This window comes from Orcinus orca, chromosome 10 (assembly GCF_937001465.1).
Source record: "Orcinus orca chromosome 10, mOrcOrc1.1, whole genome shotgun sequence".
Classification (NCBI taxonomy): Eukaryota; Metazoa; Chordata; class Mammalia; order Artiodactyla; family Delphinidae; genus Orcinus; species Orcinus orca.
Genome location: NC_064568.1, coordinates 24,572,336 through 24,596,388, shown reverse-complemented (window position 1 = coordinate 24,596,388; position 24,053 = coordinate 24,572,336). Strand labels below are relative to the sequence as shown.

The 24,053-nt window shown below is 42.1% G+C and overlaps 1 long non-coding RNA gene across 1 annotated transcript; it reads right to left on the bottom strand.

The window, feature by feature from the left end:
- Positions 1–4,512: 4,512 nt before the first annotated feature.
- Positions 4,513–22,959, bottom strand: LOC125965593 (uncharacterized). The gene is made up of 4 exons (XR_007479660.1): positions 22,935–22,959; positions 21,680–22,784; positions 8,718–8,785; positions 4,513–5,522 (listed from the first exon to the last, which is right to left on the bottom strand). It is a non-coding gene; the product is annotated as an uncharacterized LOC125965593 (long non-coding RNA).
- Between the last annotated feature and the right edge of the window lie 1,094 nt (positions 22,960–24,053).

Genomic DNA, 24,053 nt, shown 5'->3' with positions numbered 1-24,053 from the left:
CAGCCAAGTTACTCAACATCTCTGGGCTTCAGTTTCCCTATATCTAAAACAGGAACAATAACAGTACCTACTTCACTGGGTTGTTGCACAGAGTTAGCAAGTTGACATACGTAAAGCACAGAGAGTACCAGAAAAGTAGTCACTCATCAAAAAATGACTGATCCTATGGTGACAATGACAATGACAATGATGTTGGGAAAACTGTACTTTAGTTAGACATTCCCATCCTAGGACACAGCTTATATTATGGACAGATCTAGGCTGCATCCATAATCCATAGGTCCTATGATACTACAGAAGAAGTGGTTCCACCGTATTTCCACATATACACCCACATGTGAGAGGATTCTATAGCACAGATGTTCTGGGCCATCACCACAAAAGTGGACGGTAGCAGAATGTAGCATGTATTAGACTGGCACAAGCTCACACCTCAGCTCTTCCCCTTATTATCTATGCAGCATGGACAAATTAGACAATTTTGCTGTTTCCTCTTCTACAAACTAGAGATAAAAGCAGTACCTGTTTCCTTGTACTGCCACAAAGATGAAATAAAATATTGCATGTAAACTTTCTAGTCCATCTCTGCAGAGGAAGTGTTCACTAGAAAGTAGCTCTCATGATTTATCTCTGGTTAAGGTGCTGGTGGGGTACATCAACCTGTTCCTTTGAGCCCATCATGGGACTCTGATCCAATGAACCATTGACTCTCCAGGTTGCAAGGGGCCTCCAGGATCATTTACCCCACGTTCCTTTCTTCACAGATGAGAAATTCTGAGGCTCAGAGAGGGGAAGTCACTCGCCCAACCTTACCCATCTGCGTAGAGGCAGACGATTCGAAACTGGTTCTCCTTATTTCCTGTTCTGGGGCTCTTTTAGCAACAACTGAATTGATCCCCTCTGGGAGCACAGCCCTCCTGATTCTCAGATGCTGTTTTCTTCACCTTATCCCACTGTCTCAGATGCTATTAATGCCCTAGCCATCATCTCTCAGCATCTGTTGCTCAGTTTATGTCCTGGCTTTTGGTAGAACATCTCTGAGGATGCTACACACTGTCTCCCAGCGATTGACCCCTGGGACTAAGCCCCAGCTGCCCCCAGAGGCGGCCTGATCACTAACCTACCTTGTGTGGGCTTCTTTCTTTTCCACGTCTCACTTCCCCATCACCTTCCCAGCGCTTCCCAGGATCACCTTCCAAATCAACTATTTGCATTCGGTGGTTTACCTTGTGGTCAGCTTCTGGGGAGTGCAACCTAAGACACATACGGGATAATTGTTTGAAGACAGAAAGAAAGAGGAATAACACAACAGGAAAAAAATCAGTACAAAACAAAACACATTGCTTGCCGAGTGCACAGATACAATCTGGGCATCACAAAGAGTTGAATCGGAAAGTACAAACTGGTAATTGGGAGTCACGCAGGCTAGAGAACCTCAAGGGCCCTGGCATGTCTCTGGGTCAGACCGTCAGCCGATGGTAAAGTCACCGGACTCCTTCTATGGACGGCCCCACAGCACAACACAGCATCTCATACCCATAACTCTGCCAACACATAAAATATCCTGTTTTCTTTCTCCCCTAAAAACCTCCCTCTCTCTACATGTTCTTCAAATGTAAATTCCCAGCCTCAGAAACCTCAGTCCTTCATTTGCCTTCCCCAACACATCAGTGGTTGAGGGTCATCATTCAGACTGTCTCTAGATGGAAACAAATACACTGGGCATTTCGCAGAAAACGAATCTTCCATAATTAAGGTTTTCAGTAAAATTACAAATGCCAGTCACTTTATTAGGCACTATACATAATCTATTCTTATTCTTGCCCCAAACTGTAAAATGGTGGGTATAGGAAATCCCATTCTGTGGGGCAGTTAAAGCCCAGAGAGGTTCGGTGATTGAGCCTGGGTCACACAGCTCGTACACAATGGAATAAAATGTGAACCAGTGCTTTCCCCCAAAGCTTGAGTTCTTTCCACCCTGTGACATCCGGCCTCATGTTCAAGATATACTACCTCCTTGAAACATGAACTGCCTTAGTCACTTTCTCCTGAGCTTGGCTAATTTAAATTTTGCAGCTAACACAACAGCTGCTCGATGTGATTCAGAGAGCTTCAGGGCCCCTCTCAAGTTGAAGACCTCAGAGGGATTATGGAGGGGGAAACAAATGCAGCTTGTCTCCTAAAAAAGAGGTAATTCAGACTAAGTGATGCTGGAATCAGGCTAGTCTGCAGGCTACTTTCCCAGCCAGAGCCAGGGGAGGTCAAGGTCGACAAGAAATCCCAAATGAGAAAATGAAGTGCTCAGCTGTATACCAGGAGGGTTGCCAAGAAATTCATTCATTAAAGAACAGGCTTCAGTGCCATGAAAAGCACACAGCTTTTGATAAGGCAGAAAGGCAAGCCCACAGCCAAACGTCTGGGAGCATCCTTGCAAGGAGGAAGCGGCTTCTTCCATTTTGCAGCCCTGGTGGTGTCCAGTTGGGGGCTCCCTTTGACAACTGGCTCTCTCGGTCAAGATTATTTCCATGGTTACGATGGCTATTTATTCATCATTAGAAATGACGCGTTGCGGGGTAGGGGAGGCTGGGGGAGCAGAAGTGGGATTGAAGAAAATCTAGAAAAATGGGCCAAGCCCAAAGTGAAAATGTCCAACGTTAAAATATAGAAATGCCAACTCTTTGAGAAATAAAATGTGAAGCCATTTTAAGGTACAGAAAAGTCAAGAAGGGACAATAAATGACTTTTTTTAAGCTTCTCACTTTTGCAAGAACAAAGGACACTCACTATTTTATGTTCATGAAAAAAGGATCCAGGCATTCCTGCTGTCTTTAAAGGAGGATAATCATTTCAAATCTCCCTCTGTGAGTGCCAAGCTGGTACTGAAGGAGACTGGTAATTTTTGTCTGGGAGTGAAAAGCTACAGAGAACTCAAGGTTAAGCAAGCAATTAACGCAATATTGACAGCGGGGTTTGCTGACAGACTGATGTGGCTCCCGGCAGCCTGGCATTTCCACCTCACTTGCATTAACCATTTTTGGATTAGGAAGAGAAGGTACAAGAAGTAACCATTTGCCAAGGGGTCAGAGGATCTGAGTTTTAATGGATCAAGAATTTCTACATAGGAGGGATTTGCGATAGGGCAATGGATAGAGTGTGGAAAACTGGAAGGGGAAAGTTGCGAAAACTGTCTCGAAGCTGCATTTGCATAACCAGCATAAAGCTATTCCTTGGACTGTATATGTCTGTGCAGGGCCTTAAAGGGGCGGATAGACGCATGGGTGGCTTTGTTTCCTACTAGCCATGTGTGATCTTAGGAAAGTTACTAACCTCTCCAAACCTCAGAGGTCTATCAACATGTACTGAAGGCTTACTGTGTGTCAGGCATTGCCCCGGACACTAAAGGACCAGTGGTAAAGCAGACAAAAATCCTGCCCTCAGGGAGCTGACATTTAAGGGATGAGAGACACAAAACCTAAATGGGTACTCTGATTCCACGTGGTGTTAAAACTGAATAAGAGAATAAGAAGTGAGCGGGGTCAGAAAAGGGGAAAAGCTGTTTTGGAAAGAAGGCATCAAAGAAGTTCTTTTTCTGAGGAGAAAACACCTGGGCAGAGAACTGAGCAGGGCAGTGTTCCACATCCTTTGCGGCACTACTGACATTTGGGGCCAGGTAACTGCTGGTCATGGGGACCGACCTGTGTATGTAGGAAGCTTAGCAGCTCCCCTGGCTTCTACCCAGTAGATGCCAGTAGCACCCTCCATAGTGTGACAATCAAATATGTCTCCAGACAGCTGCCAGATGTCCTCTGTGGGGCAAAACTTCCCCAGTTGAGAACCACTGGTGAAGAGTAAGGGAGAGAGTGATGTGGTTGTTCAAGGGCAGAGTATTCCAGGCAGAAGGAAGGGCAAGTGCAAAGGCACTGACAGGGTGGGAATAAGCAGGTGGTTTGGAAGAAGAGGAAGGAGTCTAGATGGTTAGATGCTGATGTCAGGGAAGAAGAAAGAGGTTGACGGTGAAATCGGAGCAGCAGTGAGGGATGACATCACGCAGGGCATTAGAGATGGTGGTAAGAAGTTTGGAATGTGAGTGGCAAGAGAAACTACTGGAAGGTTTGGACATGGAAAAGCTCTGACTTCATTTTCATCTCACTGGCTGCTGTGGGGAGAACTGACCCTCGAGGGTAGAACAGAAGCAATGGGACCGCTTACAGAGGCTCGCTCCAGCATCTAAGGAGAGATGCTGGTGCAGAGACTGTGATGATGACAATGGGCATATGGAGAAGTTGTCAGGAAAAGATTATATTTTGATGGAAGAACTGCCAGAATTGGGTGATGTACTGGATGGGAGAAATGAAGGGAACAGAAGCCAAAGAAGTGCTTAGTTTGGGGTATGAACATCTGGGTGGGACTGCTGTCACTACACTGAGCTGGGAAAGACAGGACAGGAACAAGTTTGGGTGGAGGAACCGATAGTGCCAGCTTGGATGTGCTGCCTTTGACATGCTTCTCCAACATTCCAGGGGGCATCTGAACACAGCAAGAGTTCAATTAATGGGACAAGAAAAAGAGGGGGGAAAACACACAAGGCTGAATAATCATAGCATAGGGTTCTTTATTTTACGAAGGTTTATGAACCACTATCTAAATTATGCGTTTCCCTCAGACATTTCAGTTAAGACAAATTTGGGAAGAAAATGTTATTCATGTCACTTACCCATACCTTTCACTCGCAGTATTTTCTTGCTAAAATAGGATAGTTGATAGGAGGAATTATTTGAGTATCTAGGATCCATCATCCATGAGAAGCTGGGTTAATCTTCACGACTCTCCCTCCATTTATTTCTTAGACAGTAAATCAGTGGCAGAGTTCTTTGGAACCAATCTCTTTACAATATTTTTCTCTATGGTTTCTTACATTAAAAAAAAAAAAAAGGGCTTCCCTGGTGGCGCAGTGGTTGACAGTCCGCCTGCCGATGCAGGGGACGCGGGTTCGTGCCCCGGTCCGGAAGGATCCCATATGCCGCGGAGCGGCTGGGCCCGTGAGCCATGACCGCTGGGCCTGCGCGTCCGGAGCCTGTGCTCCGCAACGGGAGAGGCCACAACAGTGAGAGGTCCGCGTACCGCAAGGGAAAAAAAAAAAAAAAAGTTGCACTCCAGAGAGGATTATAGACTCAGATGTTGACTACTGAAAGAAGTGATTTTCAAGGAGTTTAAGGGTGACTTTTATATTTAGAACAAGCTGGGCTTTCTGTCGTTGAGTAGAGAAACTGCTGCTCCTCATTAATTAAACAAACCCCTGCTGTTTCTCTCCATGGAGCACGCTGCATGCATGTTTTCCTGTGAAAAACACCAGTGGGTGGTTGCCATTTGGAGCATCAAACTCTGCGACTTCAGGTTTTTGCTTCTTATTTGTCATTGTTGTTTCTCTGCCCTTGTAGTCTTAACCCATACGGCACATCTCTTCCAATTACTGGGACACGGAACCTCAGTTTTAGATTCTCTGAAGGATCGGCAAATTTTTCCTATAGAAGCAAGAAAATGTATATTTTAGACTTTGCAGGCCATATAGTGTCTTTCAAAATTATACAACTCTATCATTGTGGCCCCAAAGCAAACATAGGTAACATGTAAACAAGTGAGTATGACCGTATCCCAATAAAACTTGACAGAAACTGGCCACAGGTGGGATTCGGTCCATGGGCTGCGGTCTGTCCAGCTCTGCTCTGTAGGATGAATCTCTTTCAGATGACACGTGAGCTATCTGTAGAGTGACTCTCATGTATACAATAGAGCCCCTATTAAGACAATCATTTAGAATACAGCCTCCTAATCTGTTGAAAAGTTATAATAACACATGTGAACAGAATTATAATATCTTTTTCTTTCAGGTTTCATGAGAGAGACTTAAGCATTTGTAATTCCAATGGAAGAAAGTTTTGGTAGCATATCAGCTAGATCTATCCATGATTACCATGAGGCTATAAAACAAATCATCCGAAAACTCAGTAACTTAAAACAATACCCATCTATCATTTCTCCAACATCTAGTGATCCCCTGGATGGTTCTGCTAATCTGGACCTAGTTTGCTGATCTTGGCTGGACTTGCTTATGTATTTGCATTCAGCTGGTGTGTTGGCTGGGGCTGGTTGGTTTTGCTTGGTCTTGACTAGGAGGACTTGGTTCTCCTCCATGGGGCCTTCATTCTCCAGAACACTAGCCAGGGCTGGTTCTCATGGCATGGCTGGAGTCCAAGTGGAAGCAAGAGAATAAGTCAAATATGTAAGCCCCCTTGAGACCTAGGTTCCAAATTGCTGCACCATCATTTCCACTATATTCTTTTGTCTAAAGCAAGTCACAAAGCTGGCCCAGAATCATACCGAAATGGAACTATAAAGTTTCTGGGCGAAAGGAATAAATCCAGAGAGACCATGAATTGGGGTCATCAATGCAGCTGGTCCACGCCTCTGGCCACTCAAATACCAGCTCCTTACAGGCATGTGCTCTCTGGACTGAACACCTCATGCTATCATTTAAGCAGGGGAAAGGTGGGATAAATCAACTGATTCTGATTCTTTGAAAATCAACATTCCAAATATATCAAATTTGTCTTTCTTTCTGTCTTTCTCTCATCTCTGCCCACTTTATTTTCCTCTCTCTGCGGACGAGCTTCTTCTGTTGCTTAGCGTATGTGGTAGAAAATGCGGAGTGGAAAATGGCTGTCCCACTGTTCCTATGGTGTATTTTTCTCAGCTCAGACTGAACCAGAAAGTCTAAGTCCTAACTTCATATTCCTGAGCAGGTGGGTTTTATTGGTTCAGCTTGGATCAAAGGGCCATGCTTGTCCAGTCATGTATGACCAGGGTTAAGGGACTATAAACATGGTTCCCAGCACCCCTTGTTTTGTGGGTGAAGGAGGCACTTAAGAGGTTGTTGAGAATTGCACAGGCATACCCCCAAAGTGCTTAAAATAACGATTCTCCCCATCTTTAGGAATGAGTTTCAGTAAGAAGGAGGAAAAGAAGTCAATCTTGTGATATCATAAAAAGGCATTCATTTGTCTGATTCTTTGAAAATCTTCGTTCCAACATATCAAAGTTTTAGAATAGCTGAAAGATGGCATTGCTTATTTTCCTCTATTTAACTAACCATGCTTAAGAGAAGTCTCTTAGTCTTAGTTTGGGGGTCCCCAGCAGCAGACCCTGAGTCAAGGATTCAAGGGCAACTAGTGTATTTGGGAGGTCATCCCAGGAAAAGCCAAAACAGGAGTGAGAAAACCAGACAGAGACCAGAAGGAACAAATGAATGGTGAATTAACAAGCAAATTACCATTGTGGGCAACTGACCCTTAATTCTGCTGGGGAACTCTAAGAAACAGTGTCAGTCATACACGTAAGGCTTGTCAAGCATTGGTTGAGGGAACGCTAGGATTGGATTGTTTAATCCCTGGCCCTGCCAGCCTGCTGCTTACATGGTAAGAATGGTTCCACTGACCAGAGATCGCTCATGGGCTTCAAAATTCAGGTTCCGGCCATTGAAGTCCAGCTGGTGTACACTGACCATGACCAGCCAGGGGAGAGGGTATGATGAAGCAGGGAGGGGCCACCCAGATAGATACAGACAAGATCTGACCTACTTCTAAAAAGGCCCACACTACAAGGGGGCAAGTGAGACCTTTTAAGTTATTACATTAGTCCAGGCTCAAGATGTTAGTATCTTGAAAGAGCATGAATGGTGAGGCTGGGAAGAAGTGGTTGACAGCTGCTAAGAGCTAGAAGGAAGAGTCTACAGGAATTAATAATGGGTTAGAAAGTGACACAGGTGACTTCAAGGTGAGTTTTTTGTTTGTCTGTCTTTGTTAGGAAGGGGATGGCACTCGAGGCCAAGCGGCAACCAAAGTGTAGGCAAGTGCCAGGCTGTGATGTTTTCTAAGACTGGATGCCTGGGGGGCTCGAAGAGGGGTGGGGGGTAGTTTCCTAACTGCTGGAAAGTTAGGTCGGGATCTATTCTGTGGGGCACACGCTGCCTTGTCTTCAGCAGTGAGTGACCCCGGGAAGCTTTTACAGCGAACAGTGACATGATCAGAACTGCGCTTTATAAAGTTATTTTGGCAAATTAAGGAAATCACATCATCTGAGGAAAGAGTAAATGTGCAAAGGGGTCCAGCTACAAAACTGACATAATCCTGAAAGAACAAGGGGAAGAGGGCAGGCTTGAGGTAGAAGCACCGGCAAAGAAGAGAGAAGGAGAGATGTGGGAAGCATTTCGGGACTGCAGAGGAAGAGTCAAAAGAGCTGGAGACTGGATGTGGGTTGGAGGAAGTGGGTCAAAGAAGGCTCTGAGGTTTATTCCTCATTGATAGGGAGGATGGGGAAGCTCTTCCCCAAGCTAAGGGGATTCAAAGAGAGAGATGATTTTCTCTTAGGTGGGTTGCCAGATAAAATGCAGGAGGCCTAGTTACATGTGAATTTCAGATAAACAACAAATAATTTTTTAAGGATAAGAAGGTCCCATGCAATACTTGGAACATGTTTATACTAAAAAGTTATTCATTGTTTATCTGAAATACACATGTAATGAAGCCTTCCATATTTTTGTGCTAAATTTAGCAACTCTACTCTTTGGATGAGCTGACTTTGAGGGGGGCTGTGGGACACAGGGAGCAGGTGGAGACATATATCTCATACTGAGGGGACAGGTCGTGGCTAGAAGGGCATACCTGGGAGTCACTTATGGAGGATGATTTCACGCTTCTGCTTCTCACACTTGGCTGCACTTGGGAATCACCTAGAGAGATTTTTAAAAAACACTGATGATCAGAGATTCTGTTTTAATTGTCTACGGTGCAATCTGGGCACTGCGATTTTTTTTTAACATTTTATTGGAATATAATTGCTTTACAATGGTGTGTTAGTTTCTGCTGTATAACAAAGTGAATCAGCTATATGGACACATATATCCCCATATCCCCTCCCTCTTGCGTTTCCCTCCCACCCTCCCTATCCTACCCCTCTAGGTGGTCACAAAGCACCCAGCTGATCTCCCTGTGCTATGCGACTGCTTCCCACTAGCTATCTATTTTACATTTGGTAATGTATATATGTCCATGCCACTCTCTTACTTCGTCCCAGCTTACACTTCCCCCTCCCCGTGTCCTCAATTCCATTCTCTACGTCTGCGTCTTTATTCCTGTCCTGCCCCTAGGTTCTTCAGAATCTTTTTTTTTTTAGATTCCACATATATGCGTTAGCATATGGTATTTGTTCTTCTCTGACTTAACTTCACTCTGTATGACAGACTCTAGGTCCATCCACCTCACTACAAATAACTCAATTTCGTTTCTTTTTATGGCTGAGTAATATTCCACTGTATATATGTGCCACATCTTCTTTATCCATTCATCTGTCGATGGACACCTAGGTTGCTTCCATGTCCTGGCTATTGTAAATAGAGCCGCAGTGAGCATCGTGGTACATGACTCTTTTTGAATTATGGCTTTCTCAGGGTATATGCCCAGTAGTGGGATTGCTAGGTCACTGGGATGTTTAAAAGCATCCTCAGGTGATTCTAAAATGTAGCAAAATTTAGGAAGCACTGATTATGGACACAGGTGGAATTACCAAAGTAGAAAAGAATGCCCAAGATGGTCCCCTGGGGAGCCATCTGCATCTAAAATGTACGTAGGAGCAAGGAGATAACAAAGAGGAGTGGACAGTACAGGTCAGAAGGGAGGAAGGAAACAGCAAAGTGGAGAATCAAGGAGGGAGTGGTCAGCTGTGTTCAGTGCTGCAGAAAGTGAAGAGAGGCTAAGTAGGAAAGCGGCATTGAACTTGTCTCCTAGGACTTGTGTATTGGACTTGTCTATTAGCCTTAAAGGGCTCTGGGTCATAAGGGGTCAATGTGGAATGCCAAATTGCAGGGGCTGAGGAATATGTGAGGTGAGCAGATAAACTCACCAATATTTGGTGACATTTGTAGGCAAACTTTTATCTCCTGTCTCTTTACCTGGAGAACAGAGAAAATACCACCTTTCCTGCTAGACTCTCAGGGGGGACAAAAGCCAGATTGGAAAAGAAAAAGTGCAATGAAAATTCTTTTGCATGAAGTTCTGGAAAGAACACTGACTTTGAAACAGTCTCAGCATCACTGCTTCCCAGCTGTGACCATGGTCATGAGAGCAGCCTCTGTGAGCCTCAGTTATGGCATCTGTAAATTGGGGACAATGGTACTCATCTTAATAGGTGTTGTGAGGATTAGATGAGGCATGCAGCCCCCAGGACAGGGCCTGGCACATTCTGGATTCAACTTTTTTCCAAACTGCAAAAGATTATTCAAACATAAGGTGATGATGACAATGACAATGACAATGGTGATGGTTATAAGGGAAGAAAGAAGCAAATGCCAAACAGGTTAAAAAAAAAAAGGAGTCTGCACAGAATATAAAGATTCCCTAATATAGGTTGTGGTTTACTTGAGAGATTTTTAGCAGATTCTCATAATCATACTTTCCTCTTTATGGGGGGTAGGGAGGAGGGGACACAGAGTGAATGGATAAATATGAACGAGAGAGCACACACGATTTCTCTAATTTACTTATTGGTGTTTAAGAAGCACTACCTTGAAGTCTCCCATCACTACTAAGGGATTTTAATTTCCCTTGGGGATGCTTTTTCTCCTCATCTCACGACTAAAAGAGAATCTGAAAATAGCCATCACAAACAAGGTTTGCATTTTTCTACTACAGGTCACTACTGCTTATTCCAATATACTTCCCCACAGCAAACTAACTGCTCAGGCAAGCAAGAAGGCAGACAGGATCAAAGCTACTTGTAATGGCTAAAAAGTGCCTGATTTGCCTAATTATAAAAGTTAGAACGCAAAGTGGGTTTTTTTTCTTATCTTTAAAGCACCTTACAAAAGTTAACTAATTAATCCCCATAACACCTTCTGATGTGTGCATTATTATTTAACTCAAGGTGAAGCTTCAGCTGGTGGCTGAAATTTAAATAAAGGCCACTTGATAGTGAGAAATAAGCCAACTGAATATGTAACCAAACTTAGGAGAGCTGTAGATGTCACAAACTGTCCTCCAAGAAACCTGTGTGTTACAACTAAAAAATTTAACAGACTGCCTCAGTAGCTATCTGAATAAAAATAAAATAAAACGAAATTGCTCACTGAGATGTCTACCATTTCAAAGAAACATTCAAATCAGCAATTTTGGAGACTTGTCTAAAAATTACATCTTCTGCAAAATGAAGATGTCAATATTCTTTAAAATTATTTCCCCAAATTCTATCAAACATACAAAGAAGAACTTATACCTATCCTTCTTGAACTCTTCCAAAATATCAAAGAGGAGGGAATACTCTCACAGACGTTCTATGAAGCCACCATCACCTTGCCCTGATACCAAAACTAGACAAAGACAACACCAAAAAAGAAAATTATAGGCCAATGTCTTTATGAATATAGATGCAAAAATCCTCAACAAAATATTTGCAAACTGAATCCAACAACACATAAAAAGGATCATACACCATGATAAAGTTGGATTCATTCCAGTATCACAAAGATGGTTCAACATATGCAAATCAATCAGTGCAATACAACACGTCAAGAGAAGATAAAAACCACCTGAATATCTCAATAGGAACAGGAAAAGCATTGGATAAGATTCAAAATCCATAAAAACTCTCACCAAAGTGGGTATAGAGGGAACATATCTCAACATAATAAAGGCCAGCTATGACAAACCCACAGCGAACGTAATCCTAAATGGTGAAAAGCTGAAAAGTCTTCCCACTTAACTCTGGAACAAGACAAGTATGCCCACTCTGACCATTTCTATTCAACGTAGTATTGGAAGTCCAATCAGAAAGGAAAAAGAAATAAAAGGTATCAAAATTGGAAGGGAAGAGGTTAAATTGTCACTATATGCAGATGACATGATACTCTATAGAAAACCCTAAAGACTCCACACAAAAACTATTAGAACTGATAAGTGAATTCAGCATGGTAGCAGGATACAAGATTAATATGCAGAAATCCGTTGTGTTTCTTTACACTAACAAGGAAATATCAGAAAGAGAAAGTTTTAAAAAATCCCATTTAAAATTGCACCCAGGGACTTCCCTGGTGACACAGTGGTTAAGAATCCGCCTGCCAATGCAGGGGACATGGGTTCGAGCCCTGGTCTGGGAAGATTCCACATGCCGCGGAGCAACTAAGCCTGTGTGCCACAACTACTGAGCCCGCGTGCCACAACCACTGAAGCCCGCAGGCCTATAGCCTATGCTCCGCAACAAGAGAAGCCACCGCAATGAGAAACCTGCACACCGCAACAAAGAGTAGCCCCTGCCTGCTGCAACTAGACAAAGCCCACACAGCAACAAAGACCAACACAGCCATAAATAAATAATAAAAATTGCATCCAAAAAACAAACAAACAAAAACCAAAAGAAACCAAACACCTAGGAATAAACCTAACCAAGCAGTTGAAAGACTTATATGCAAAGAACTATAAAACATTGATAAAGGAAATTGAAGATGATTCAAGGAAGTGGAAAGATATCCCATGCTCTTGGATTAGAAGAATTAATATAGTTAAAATGGCCATACGACCCAAAGCAATCTACAGGTTTAATGAAGTCTCTATCAAATTACCCATGGCATTTTTCACAGAACTAGAACAAATAATCCTAAAATTTACATTGAACCACAAAAGACCCAGAATTGCCAAAGCAATCCTGAGGAAAAAGAACAAAGCTGGAGGCATAACCCTTCCTGATTTCAGACAATACTACAAAGCTACAGTAACCAAAACAGTGTGGTATTGGCACAAAAACAGACATATAGATCAATGGAACAGAACAGAAAGCCCAGAAATAAACCCACACACCTATGGTCAATTAATCTTCGACAAAGGAGGCAAGAATACACAATGGAGGAAAGAGAGCCTCTTCAGCAAGTGGTTTTGGGAAAGTTGAACAGCCATATATAAATTAATGAAGTTAAAACACTCCTTCACACGATACACAAAAATAAACTCGAAATGGCTTAAAGACTTAATTATAAGACGTGACACTATAAAACTCCTAGAAGAGAACATAAGCAAAACATCCTGTAACATAAATCGTAGTAGTATTCTCTTAGGTCCATCTCCCAAAGCAATAGAAATAAAAACAAAAATAAACAAATGGGGCCTAATCAAACTTATAAGCTTTTGCACAGCAAAGAAAATCATAAACAAAACGAAAAGACAACCTACGGACTGGGAGAAAATCTTAGCAAACAATGAAACCGACAAAGGTTTCATCTCCAAAATACACTAACAGCACACACAGCTCAATATCAAAAAAACAAACAACCCAATAAAAAAATGGGCAAAAGACCTAAATAGACATTTCTCCAAAGACGACATACAGATGGCCAACAGGCACATGAAAAGATGCTTGACATTGCTAATTACTGCAGAAATGCAAGTCAAAACCACAATGAGGTATCACCTCACACTGGGTCAGATTGGCCACCATCAAAAATTCTACAAATAATAATCTGGAGATGGTGTGGAGAAAAGGGAACCCTCCTACACTGCTGGTGGGAATGTAAATTGTTGCAGCCACTATGGAAAAGAGTATGGTGGTTCCTTAAAAACTAAAAATAGAATTACAATATGATCCTATAATCCCACTTTTGGTCATATATCCAGAAAAGATGAAACTCTAATTTGAAAAGATACATGTACCCCAATGTTCATAGCAGCACTATTCACAATAGCCAAGACATGGAAGCAACCTAAGTGTCCATTAACAGATGAACAGATAAAGAAGATATGGTATATATATATATATATATATATACAATGGAATATTATTCAGCCATAAAAAAGAATGAAATAATGCCATTTGCAGCAACATGGATGGACCTAGAGATTATTGTACTAAGTGAAGTTAGAGAAAGACAAATATTATATGATATCATATGTGGAATTTAAAAGTTAGTACAAATTAATTTATTTACAAAACCGTAACAAACTCACAGACATAGAAAACAAACTTACAGTTACCAAAGGGGAAGAGGGGAGGGATAAATTAGGAGTATGGAATTAACAGATATACACTTCTATGCATAAAATAGATAAACAACAAGGACCTACCATATAGCACAGGGAACTATATTCAATATCTTGTAATAACCTATAATGTAACATAATCGAAAAAAAGAACATATATATATATATATATATATACACACACATATATATATCAGAATCACTTTGCCGTACACCTGAAACTAACACAACATTGTAAATCAACTATACGTCAATAAAAAATAAAGAAAAAATAAATAATTTCCCCAGCTGCAAGTCCCCAGCAAATTTCTATCATTTGGCTTAGAGCAGTTTTTCTCAACCTTGGCACTGCTGACATTTTGGGCTAGATAATTTGTTGTTGCTGTACGGCGCATTGGAGAATGTTCGGCAGTATCCCTGGCCTCTACCCACTAAATGCAGTAGCACAGCGCCCCTCCCCCTCCCCTATATATGACAATGAAAGTGTATCCAGATGTCACTAACTGTGCCCTGGGGGTTAAAATTGAGAACCGCTGGCTTAGTCAAGAGGTCAAGGTATTTCTCTCCAGTAGCACTCACCTCCAGAGGGCCCTGGTAGATTAACCAGGGAAAAGAATTTTTCTTTATCTTCCCTGGGTAATTACTCTTTGGTCTAAATGAACAAAGAATGCCAGATTTTCCCTTGGCATCAAGGGACTTGGGTGTGCAAGCACACAGACGGTTCCTAAAAGATGCACAGAATAGTGAACATGGCATTTTGTAACTGGATGCACACCTCTCTGGACAACTGTGTCTGGATAGTGGCTAGAAACTGAGTTGGGGGTGTCTGCCTATGGCCTGGAGCTTTTTTGGTCCCCCTAGGTTTCCCACTGGCAATGCTAACTTTTTAAGGAAGGCTTGCAGCCCATACAAGACATTTCTGGCCTTGCCTACCTCCTCCAACTTTGCATCCTGAAATGCCAGATTCGCCCACTTTCTTAGCAGGGAGAGAAGAAGCTGAAAACTCCGTGGGCTAATGAGAATGAGTAACTGGGTATCAGCATTTTACAAATCAATCTCTTGCTTCCCTATCCCTCCCCATCTCCATTCCCTCTCCCTTGACTTCCCACCATCCCAGAGGTGAAGGAAATCCTGGTCTCTTTTAGACCAAGGGGACAAAATTATGCTGGAGTTAAACTTAAAAAAAAAAAAATTTAAGGAATTTCTCCCATGGCAGATAAAGAGATGAAAGAAAGTGTAGCACATCCATACTAAATGCTGTGGGCTGAACTGTGTCGCCCCGAAATTCTTACGTTGAAGCCCTAATCCCCAGTGTGACTGCATTTGGAGATAAGGTCTTTAAGGATGTAATTAAGCTTAAATGAGGTCATAAGGGTGAACCCTAATCAGAAAAGATTAGTGTCCTTACAAGAGGAGGAAGAGATAGCGGAGAAAAGGCCATGTGAAGACACAGTGAGAAGACAGCTGTCTGCAAGCTAGGAAGAGTCCTTACTAGGAACCAACCCTGGGACCTTAATCTTGGACTTCTAGCCTCCAAAAAGAGGAGAAAATAACTTGCTGTTGTTTAAGTTACTGAGTCTACGGTGTTCTGCTACGGCAGCATGAGCAGGCTAATTCACTACAGAATACTATTCAGCAGTTTAAAAAACAAGAAAAAAAAAAGCATGAGAACACTCACTGAACTGGTTAAGATCTACAAGATACATTTAGTGAGAAAAAACAACACTGACAAGCAATATGTACATTACTGTGCACTTGTCATTTTACAATCCCACAGATAAAAACTATCTACATATATGTATTTTTATGCCTTTGCACATGTACAGTGATGTGTCTGAATGGAGAGAGCTGATTTGACAACAGTGGCTAGCTCTGGGGTAAGACTGAAATTTGGGGGGAGGGCATCATCAAGAGGGTCTTTTATACTATTTGGATTTTTTAAAACAAAGCTAATGTAGTATCTATTACTTGTGTCATAAAACAAATAAAAAGTTAAGGTTTTTGTCTCACTTGTCCTTCCCATATTTTCAAAGTTTGGGTCATGTTCTAAGTGATGCCCACATCTGGCTTCTTCTAAAAGTATCACAAAATAGTAGAAAATAGGGAATCCTTTTTGCTCTAAATTCTATGAATGGAGCAGACCACTTCCCAATCTTTGAATGTCACTGTCCATGACATCATGGGGGAGGGGCACAAAGGAACAAACCCTTCCTCAAAATCCAAATTAAAGTTCATTAACAGGGAGGACAATTAAGACATTTTTATTCTCTAGACATGCACCTTTCGGATTTCTCATTCAATTCATTTCAGTGGAAGTCAGGAAGACAGAGAAACAAATTTTTAGTAAGAATAAAGACTGAAACAAAAGCCATCCAAACAGAATACACCCAAGTGATAAAAATAACCCCCCACGAAATAGATTTCTAAAATAAAACTGAACCACGTTGAGAGGAAAAGACATCATAAACCAGACTGGGTGATTTCATGGAGTTTGTAATCTTGCTCAAAAATTTTGCCCATCTATCTGCAGGGAATGTTTCCCTGTGTTACAAGTTTCCAGTAAGACCTGCCTGGTAAAAAAAAAAGTGACTGACAGCAAAGCTACTCCCAGCCCAAGTGCACTTTCTATAACCCAAAGTTTGGCTCTTGTAGGAAGAATAAATAAAAGATTTGCTTCTTTGTAAAAAGGAGACTAACACATGACTGTTCTTTCAAATATTTGTGGTTATTCTAGTAGGTTTCAGGATTATAGAGATGTCAAATGTGGTCCATTCTCACTGCTTTGTGGGAGATATTTTAGTGATGAGGGGATCACTTGGTCCTCTGTCAATTGCTCCTTTGGGCTGTCTTTTCTTACCCAGTGGGAATAAGCAGTGGGTCTCTCTCCTTAAGGCTCACAGACACATTCCAAGTCTTGCTTCTCCCTCTTCCTCCCTTGCTGGGCTAGATCTTTAGTCTTATGGGTCTTTGATTCTCTGCTGGAACAAGCTGCACTCCCTTTGCCACGAGGCCTCTGCAGAGGTCTCCCTTCTCCTTGGCAAGTCCTTCCTTCTCTTTGCCTCCTTTCTTTGGACTGTCCAGAGTAAGCTGTCCTCTTACAGACGGTCATGGGCACCACATACACACCTGCAGCTCTTACCACAAATGGACTCAATCATTCAATGTCCATCCACCATGTCAGACTAAACTTCAGGAATGCTGGGATTTTTATTGCCTTTGTTTGACAGTGAGCACCGTGCCAGGAAAACAGTCATCACTACATATTTGCTAACAAAGTGCTTTGAACTAAGCTCTGTTTTCAGGAGATTATGGAAGGAGTTAAGGTCAACTAAGTTACCATTTCCAAGGATACGTGGAGAATCTGCCTCAAAAAATTCCTCCAAAAAAAAAAAAAAAAAAAAAAAATGCAGCAGCCAACCCACAGCTGCAGCCAGAAAAAAAAATCCTTCCACAAGGGGTGACTTTAGGGAGGGCTGTCTACTTGATAGGTTGGACACATGAAATTTTCACTGGATACTGCCTTGCTCTAGATTTTATGACTATTTCAAGTATACTTCCCTTTGGTCCAGAGTTAGGGCTGGTCATAGCAATGGTGGATCCCACACACTTGCCTGGATCAATGTTAGAGTCTTCTTATGATAATCGAGGAGCTGCTAGGTAAATAGCATTTATTCCCAGCACTATTTTCCCAAGAATTTTATACCCCTTAAAACCTAAGGCATGTATGTTGTTTTGGTCTTAAGAATGTCACATTGCCCTTACTCAGCCATGGCATAATTACTTTTCAGCCCCAAAGTTGTCTGCTAAAAGGAGCTGTGTGGGAGGTGGCAGGTAGAAGGATCATAAATACTTTGGAAGAACTTGTTAGAAAACAATTGTTCATCCTGACGACTGCTAATTGCTAATTATTCGGTATTCTCTCTTTCTCACTGGGTTTTAACATACCACATGTCCCATTTCATAAGACCATTAAAATATTTCTCAAATTAATTTAAGTGAAAGTACTCTGGCTAAATCTTGGTTTAAATGATGTTGTTCAGATCTCTTGTTGACAATGCAGAAGTCTCTTCATTATCGTTATTAATGAATAAGTTTAGTGGTGACAGGAATATTAAACAGAATTCACAATTGAAACATACATACTTATTATCTCTATATTTGGCTAACAACTTCCTGGAATCGAAAGGCTTTTGAGTTTACCCTGGGAAAATAATCTCTAACCATCTTTCCTTTGAGCTGCTGCTATACTGCAAACTAAAAAAGACAACAGTAGATACTATAAGGCAGAAAGAAAGAAACACAGCAGACCCATTCAGTCCCACACAGTCTGAGGTTAAAGCAGATGAAGAATGCAACGGCGGCCAATTAGAATCACCTGGGACCTTTAAACAAGCTAGGCCACACTGCAGACTAATTGTATCAGGATCCCTGCGGGGTGGGCACAGGCATCGGCATTTTTTAAAGCTCCTGGGTGCTTTCCATGTGTAGCCAAGGCTATGAACTGTTGGTTTAGTGGCTATACCGTGCTTGGTAACTCTCTCTGGTGAGATATGGGTCTGTAGCCTGCAAGCACGTTGCTCAACACGGCTGTTCCCAATGAAAGCAGGCAAAGGCTCAACAATTCCGGTGTCACCAGAAATAAAAAAGAACTAGCAGTCACCATGTATCCCTTCAAAAGTATTTATACCAAACCACTCAAGGGTACCAAGTTTTTGTATAAGGTTATTTGCTGCAGCATATTTTTGTAATTCGTAAGGGACTACGTAAGTAAATGTTCAACTTCAGAATATGAAACTACTAAGAGAATACTTCTATTTACTGAGTGCATATTACGTGCCTCTACTGTAAATAGATCATCTTCTGGGAACTTGAAATTCATCAGAGCTCAGGACCAAGATCCTTGCTCTTGTGAAGCTCGCATTCTAGACAAAGCAAACTACATCATTTGCACGGCCCAGTGCAAACTGCAAATGTGCTGCTCCTTATTTAAGAATTACTAAAATTTCAAGATGATGATGGCAGAGCATTAAATCAAGCATGGGGCCCTTCGAAGTGCAGGGTTGCGTGTCCATAATACTAACCCAGTTTCTAGAGGAGGGAGACAGGTGATAAACAATAAAGATAATAAGTAAGCACATAAAGTGCACAGCATGTTAGAAGCTGGTAAGTGCCATGGAGGGGAAAAGAGGAGAACCAAGAAAGGAAACCATGTGAAGTAGTGGGCCCCACTGGAAGGGTGAGATTTGAGCAGATTTGAATGAAGCGAGGGAGTCAGCTGTGAATATTTGGGGAAAGAGCTTTCCAGACCAGGGACTAGATAGAGCAGAGGCCCTGAGTGAGGCTGGGAGCGTGCCTGGAGTATGGTGAGCGAGGGTCAGAAGAAAAGGAGTCTGCTGTAAGGACTCTGACCTTTCACTGAACATTTTAAGATTTGCTGTGGTTGCTATGTGGAGAAGAGTCTGTAGGTGGGCAGGCAGAACAGGAAGAAAGTTATTGCAGTGATCCAGGAGGAAGTACAGATAGAGAATTAGAATATATATATGTATATATATATGTTATATATATGTACATATATAATATGTACATATATACATATATGTACACGACACATGTATATATTATATATATGTAAAAATGTGAAAAATTGTCCTCAAGGAACAGTATATAAAATAGTATGTACTTAATGGCTCATTTTTTGTTGTATAAAAACAAACCCCCAAACTATATATCTATATCTATATCTATATCTATATATACATATACACACACACACACACACTTGTATATAAGTAGAAGATCATAATTGTCATGAATCATGCTGTTAATGGTTACTTCTCTGGTTTGGGTTTGACAGGTAGTAAGAAACAATGTCACCTTTTATTCTATACTTTCCTGATACACTTGAATATTTTAAGAATGAATTACTTTCGTAAATTAAAAAAAAACAACAAAAAAACACTGCTGGGAATTCCCTGGAGGTCCAGTGGTTAGGACTCCGCACTTCCACTGCAGGGGGCATGGGTTCGATCCCTGGTGGGGATGCCGCGTGGCATGGCCAAAAACCAAACAAAACCACACTGCTTTTCAAAGTAGGATATCCTAGGAGTGGTTCCTCTCTCAATACAAATATGGGCATGTTTCACAAAGATGGGATAATATCTAACCAGGCTTCTACAGCTTGAGAAAGATGTAGTTAATCTCAAAAAATAAAAATAAAAAAGAAGTGAAAACAACATTACAAGGTTTGAAGCCAGAATCTGAAGAAAAAAAAAAAGGTAGTGAGATGGAAATTTGTAAACTTGGAGAAAACCAGGTAGAATAGTAAATGAATGACTTTAACACAAGAAACTGGGCAGAGAGTGTTCTGCACTTATTAACAAATGTCTAGCGAAGGGGAAGTAGGAGGATTAGGTTGAAAAGAAAATGAATTCTCCTAACAAGAGGATGTTAAACACGGGCCTGGGGACTTTTCAGTTATGAGCAATCCTGCCTTATCCAGGATGCTGTTTCATGATAAGCATTGCTCTCTGGACTCGCACTGGTGCTTTACTGGATTCTCCCCCAACACACATACAGCTCACCAGGGGCCCTGTTACCCTCCCCAGTTGTCTCCTATTACACTTCAGTCTAAAATTCAGAATAACTACCCCCCCCCACCCCAATGGCCCTTCAGAGCACCACCCCTTCCATTTTGGACCACATTCCCTCCCTCTTTCACCAGTTAACTCTTCTTCCTTCTGGAATTATAACCTTCCTCAGCCTGGCTAAATCTGTGATTATTTTCTCTCATAACAGCCTGTGCTTCTCCTTGAAAAGAGGTTTATATGTATTGGACTGTTCACCTTCCCCAGACAAAGTGTAAGCTTTCAAGATCAGGAAGCAGGTGCTTCTAGTCCCAGGATGTACCTGACCCACAGTGGTCCCCAATGTGTTGAAAGAATAAATGTTCATTGCAGCTCTATTTACAATAGCCAGGACATGGAAGCAACCTAAGTGTCCATCGACAGAGGAATGGATAAAGAAGATGTGGCATATATATACAATGGAATATTAGCCACAAAAAGAAACGAAATTGAGTTAGTTAATTGTAGAAAAACAAATACCGTACGCTAACATATATATATGGAATCTAAAAAAAAAAGATTCTGAAGAAACTAGGGGCAGGACAGGAATAAAGACGCAGACATAGAGAAGGGACCTGAGGACACAGGGAGGGGGAAGGGTAAGATGAGACGAAGTGAGCGAGTGGCATGGACATATATACACTACCAAATGTAAACGAGCTAGTGGGAAGCAGCCGCATAACACAGGGAGATCAGCTCGGTGCTTTGTGACCACCTAGAGGGGTGGGATAGGGAGGGTGGGAGGGAGACGCAAGAGGGAGGGGATATGGGGATATATGTATGCATATAGCTGATTCCTTTTGTTATACAGCAGCAACTAACACAACAATGTAAAGCAATTATACTCGAATAAAGATGTTAAAAAAAAAAGAATAAATGAGTCACAGTCTTGCCTCTTACACATATAGAAATTAATTCGGCAGCCTTTCTGAGCTCTTTTCCCTTCACCTCTAGGATCCTAGGAGATCAAAGAGAATTTCTTACCTGAGAGATAAATATAAAAAGGGCAGTGTGTACCGGTGTGGTGTGGCATTTAGAGGGCCAGACTGTGCTGAGCAAGTTGTTATTTCCTGATGTGTCAATGAAGATTTATCAGTTAGTCGGAAAGGTGAGAGTACAAGGTAGCAGTCACATGCAAAACTCCAGCGTTTACTCTTAATACCACTGAAACTGGAGGGAAGGGGGCAGGGCACGACATAGAGGAAACTGGTTAGAACCGACTAGGTCTAAGATGGCGGAAGGTTCTACTTCCTGTGGCCCTTGAGCCTCATTGGACATTCATTATCATACATCAGCTAAACGACACGCCCACCAGTGCCATGACAGTTCCGAGGCTAACCATAAAAGGCCGAAAAGTGGGCAGTGGCCCAATCCCTGGAAATCCCCGCCCCTCCCCCCAAATAGTTGGAATAATCCTCCCACTCATTAGCCTATGACATTACCCACCCCAGGGAATTCCCTGGCGGTCCTGTGGTTAGGACTCAGCGCTTTCACTGCCATGGCTTGGGTTTGATACCTGGTGGGGGTAACTAAGATCCCTCAAGCCATGGGGCATGGCCTCCCCCAAAAAATTACCTCGCCCATAAAAACTAACCACCCCATATTTCGGGGCCTCTTGCCTTCTGAAATGGTCCACACTCTGACGAGTGTTTTTCTCCCTTGGCCACTCTGACTTTCTGAAGTGACCCCATGCCCTGGGGCCGCTCTTGCCTTTTGAGATGATCGCATTCTGCCTACGGAATGTGGATCTCTCTAAATAAATCCACTTCTTACCTATCACTTTGTCTCTCACTGAATTCCTTCTGTGAGGAGACATAAAGAACCTGAGTTTCATTAAGTTCTGAGACCAGTCCTGAGATCTCAATTAAAAGACAGTGGGTTCAAGTCCCAACCTGAGTTGTGCGGTTTCACCACCTTAAACCTTAAATCTATGTACTTTCAAAAAGACCTTGCACGTTGGCTTTAGTGATCATTTAGTACCTGCACTAGAGAAGTAAAATCATACCACTCCTGCCCCCACCAATGAGCACAATCATTAAAGACATCACTGGGTGGAACTAGTCAAAACATTTTCACAGAAGGCCCACTCCTGCAAAAAGAAAAAGAAAAACAAATAACTGTGTTGGAAAGGGCCAGCTTTGTCATTCGTTTGTAATGACACATATTCCAAAAGCCCTAGCGTCTTATTGTGCTGAACACCCACATGCTGATGATGCTGAGGGATGATAAGAGAAATCACCTGGAGGAACTTGGAAGGGCTCTTCCTTTCATGATTGATGCAGACCACCTAAGGTGGTCTCAGGCTGCCCACAAGCAGGAAAAATCCTGAGAGCTCTCACTGAATCTCAGTACCTTCTTTTTGGTGTGACCATTTATGGCAGGCAAAGAACTTGTGCGATGTAAGGGTTTTACAAATAGTTTCAATTGCCAGTTAAGCCAGGGACCATCTTAGATACCAAAAGAGATATTTGGGAAGTGAGCAGTGTCCATAATCACCATGCCGGTGACAAAATAAAGCAACATAGTATCACACACAATACCGTTTGGAGTGCCCGGGCACTCAGGTTCTGGAGGAAAATCCTAATTACTAAGCCACACAAAGGAACAATCCAAAAACTGCAAGGAAATTGGAAAGGGTTACAAACATGATCAACCAGAATACATGTTGAACCACTCACTAACTTATTAGCCTTTTCATCTAGTTAAAAGTATGTCTAGGGCTTCCCTGGTGGCGCAGGGGCTGAGAGTCCGCCTGCCGATGCAGGGGATACGGGTTCGTGCCCCGGTCTGGGAAGATTCCACACGCCGTGGAGCGGCTGGGCCCGTGAGCCATGGCCGCTGAGCCTGCGCGTCCGGAGCCTGTGCTCCGCAACGGGAGAGGCCACAACAGTGAGAGGCCCGCGTACCGCAAAAAAAAAGTATGTCTAAATCCACATACATCTCTATCTCCAAAAGATACGTTTTGAGATTATTTTCATCTTAACTTTCAAAGCAAGGCATTTTGGACTCCTATCTCAAAACACTGGTAAGTGTAATTTTTATACTTGTGAAGTAGTTTGAACCACATTGTTCATTAACTTTATAATTAAAACAGAAGTCCTTCTTCCTCATTTTAATAGAGTGAGAAGGTATTTCTTCGTTTTGATTGGAAAATAAACAAGGACAATGAAAAGGAGTAGAATACCGACCGCCATGAAGAAAATCCTCCTCAAAAAAAGTTTAGTGCATTTACTGGGGATTTTTCTGATTGTCAGAGGTGTGCTAAGCACTTCCATTTCCTTTTACAACTCCATGACGTCTGCCCCTTCGAAGATGAGGAAACTGATTCTTAAAAAGACGTTAAGGAACTGGCCCAATA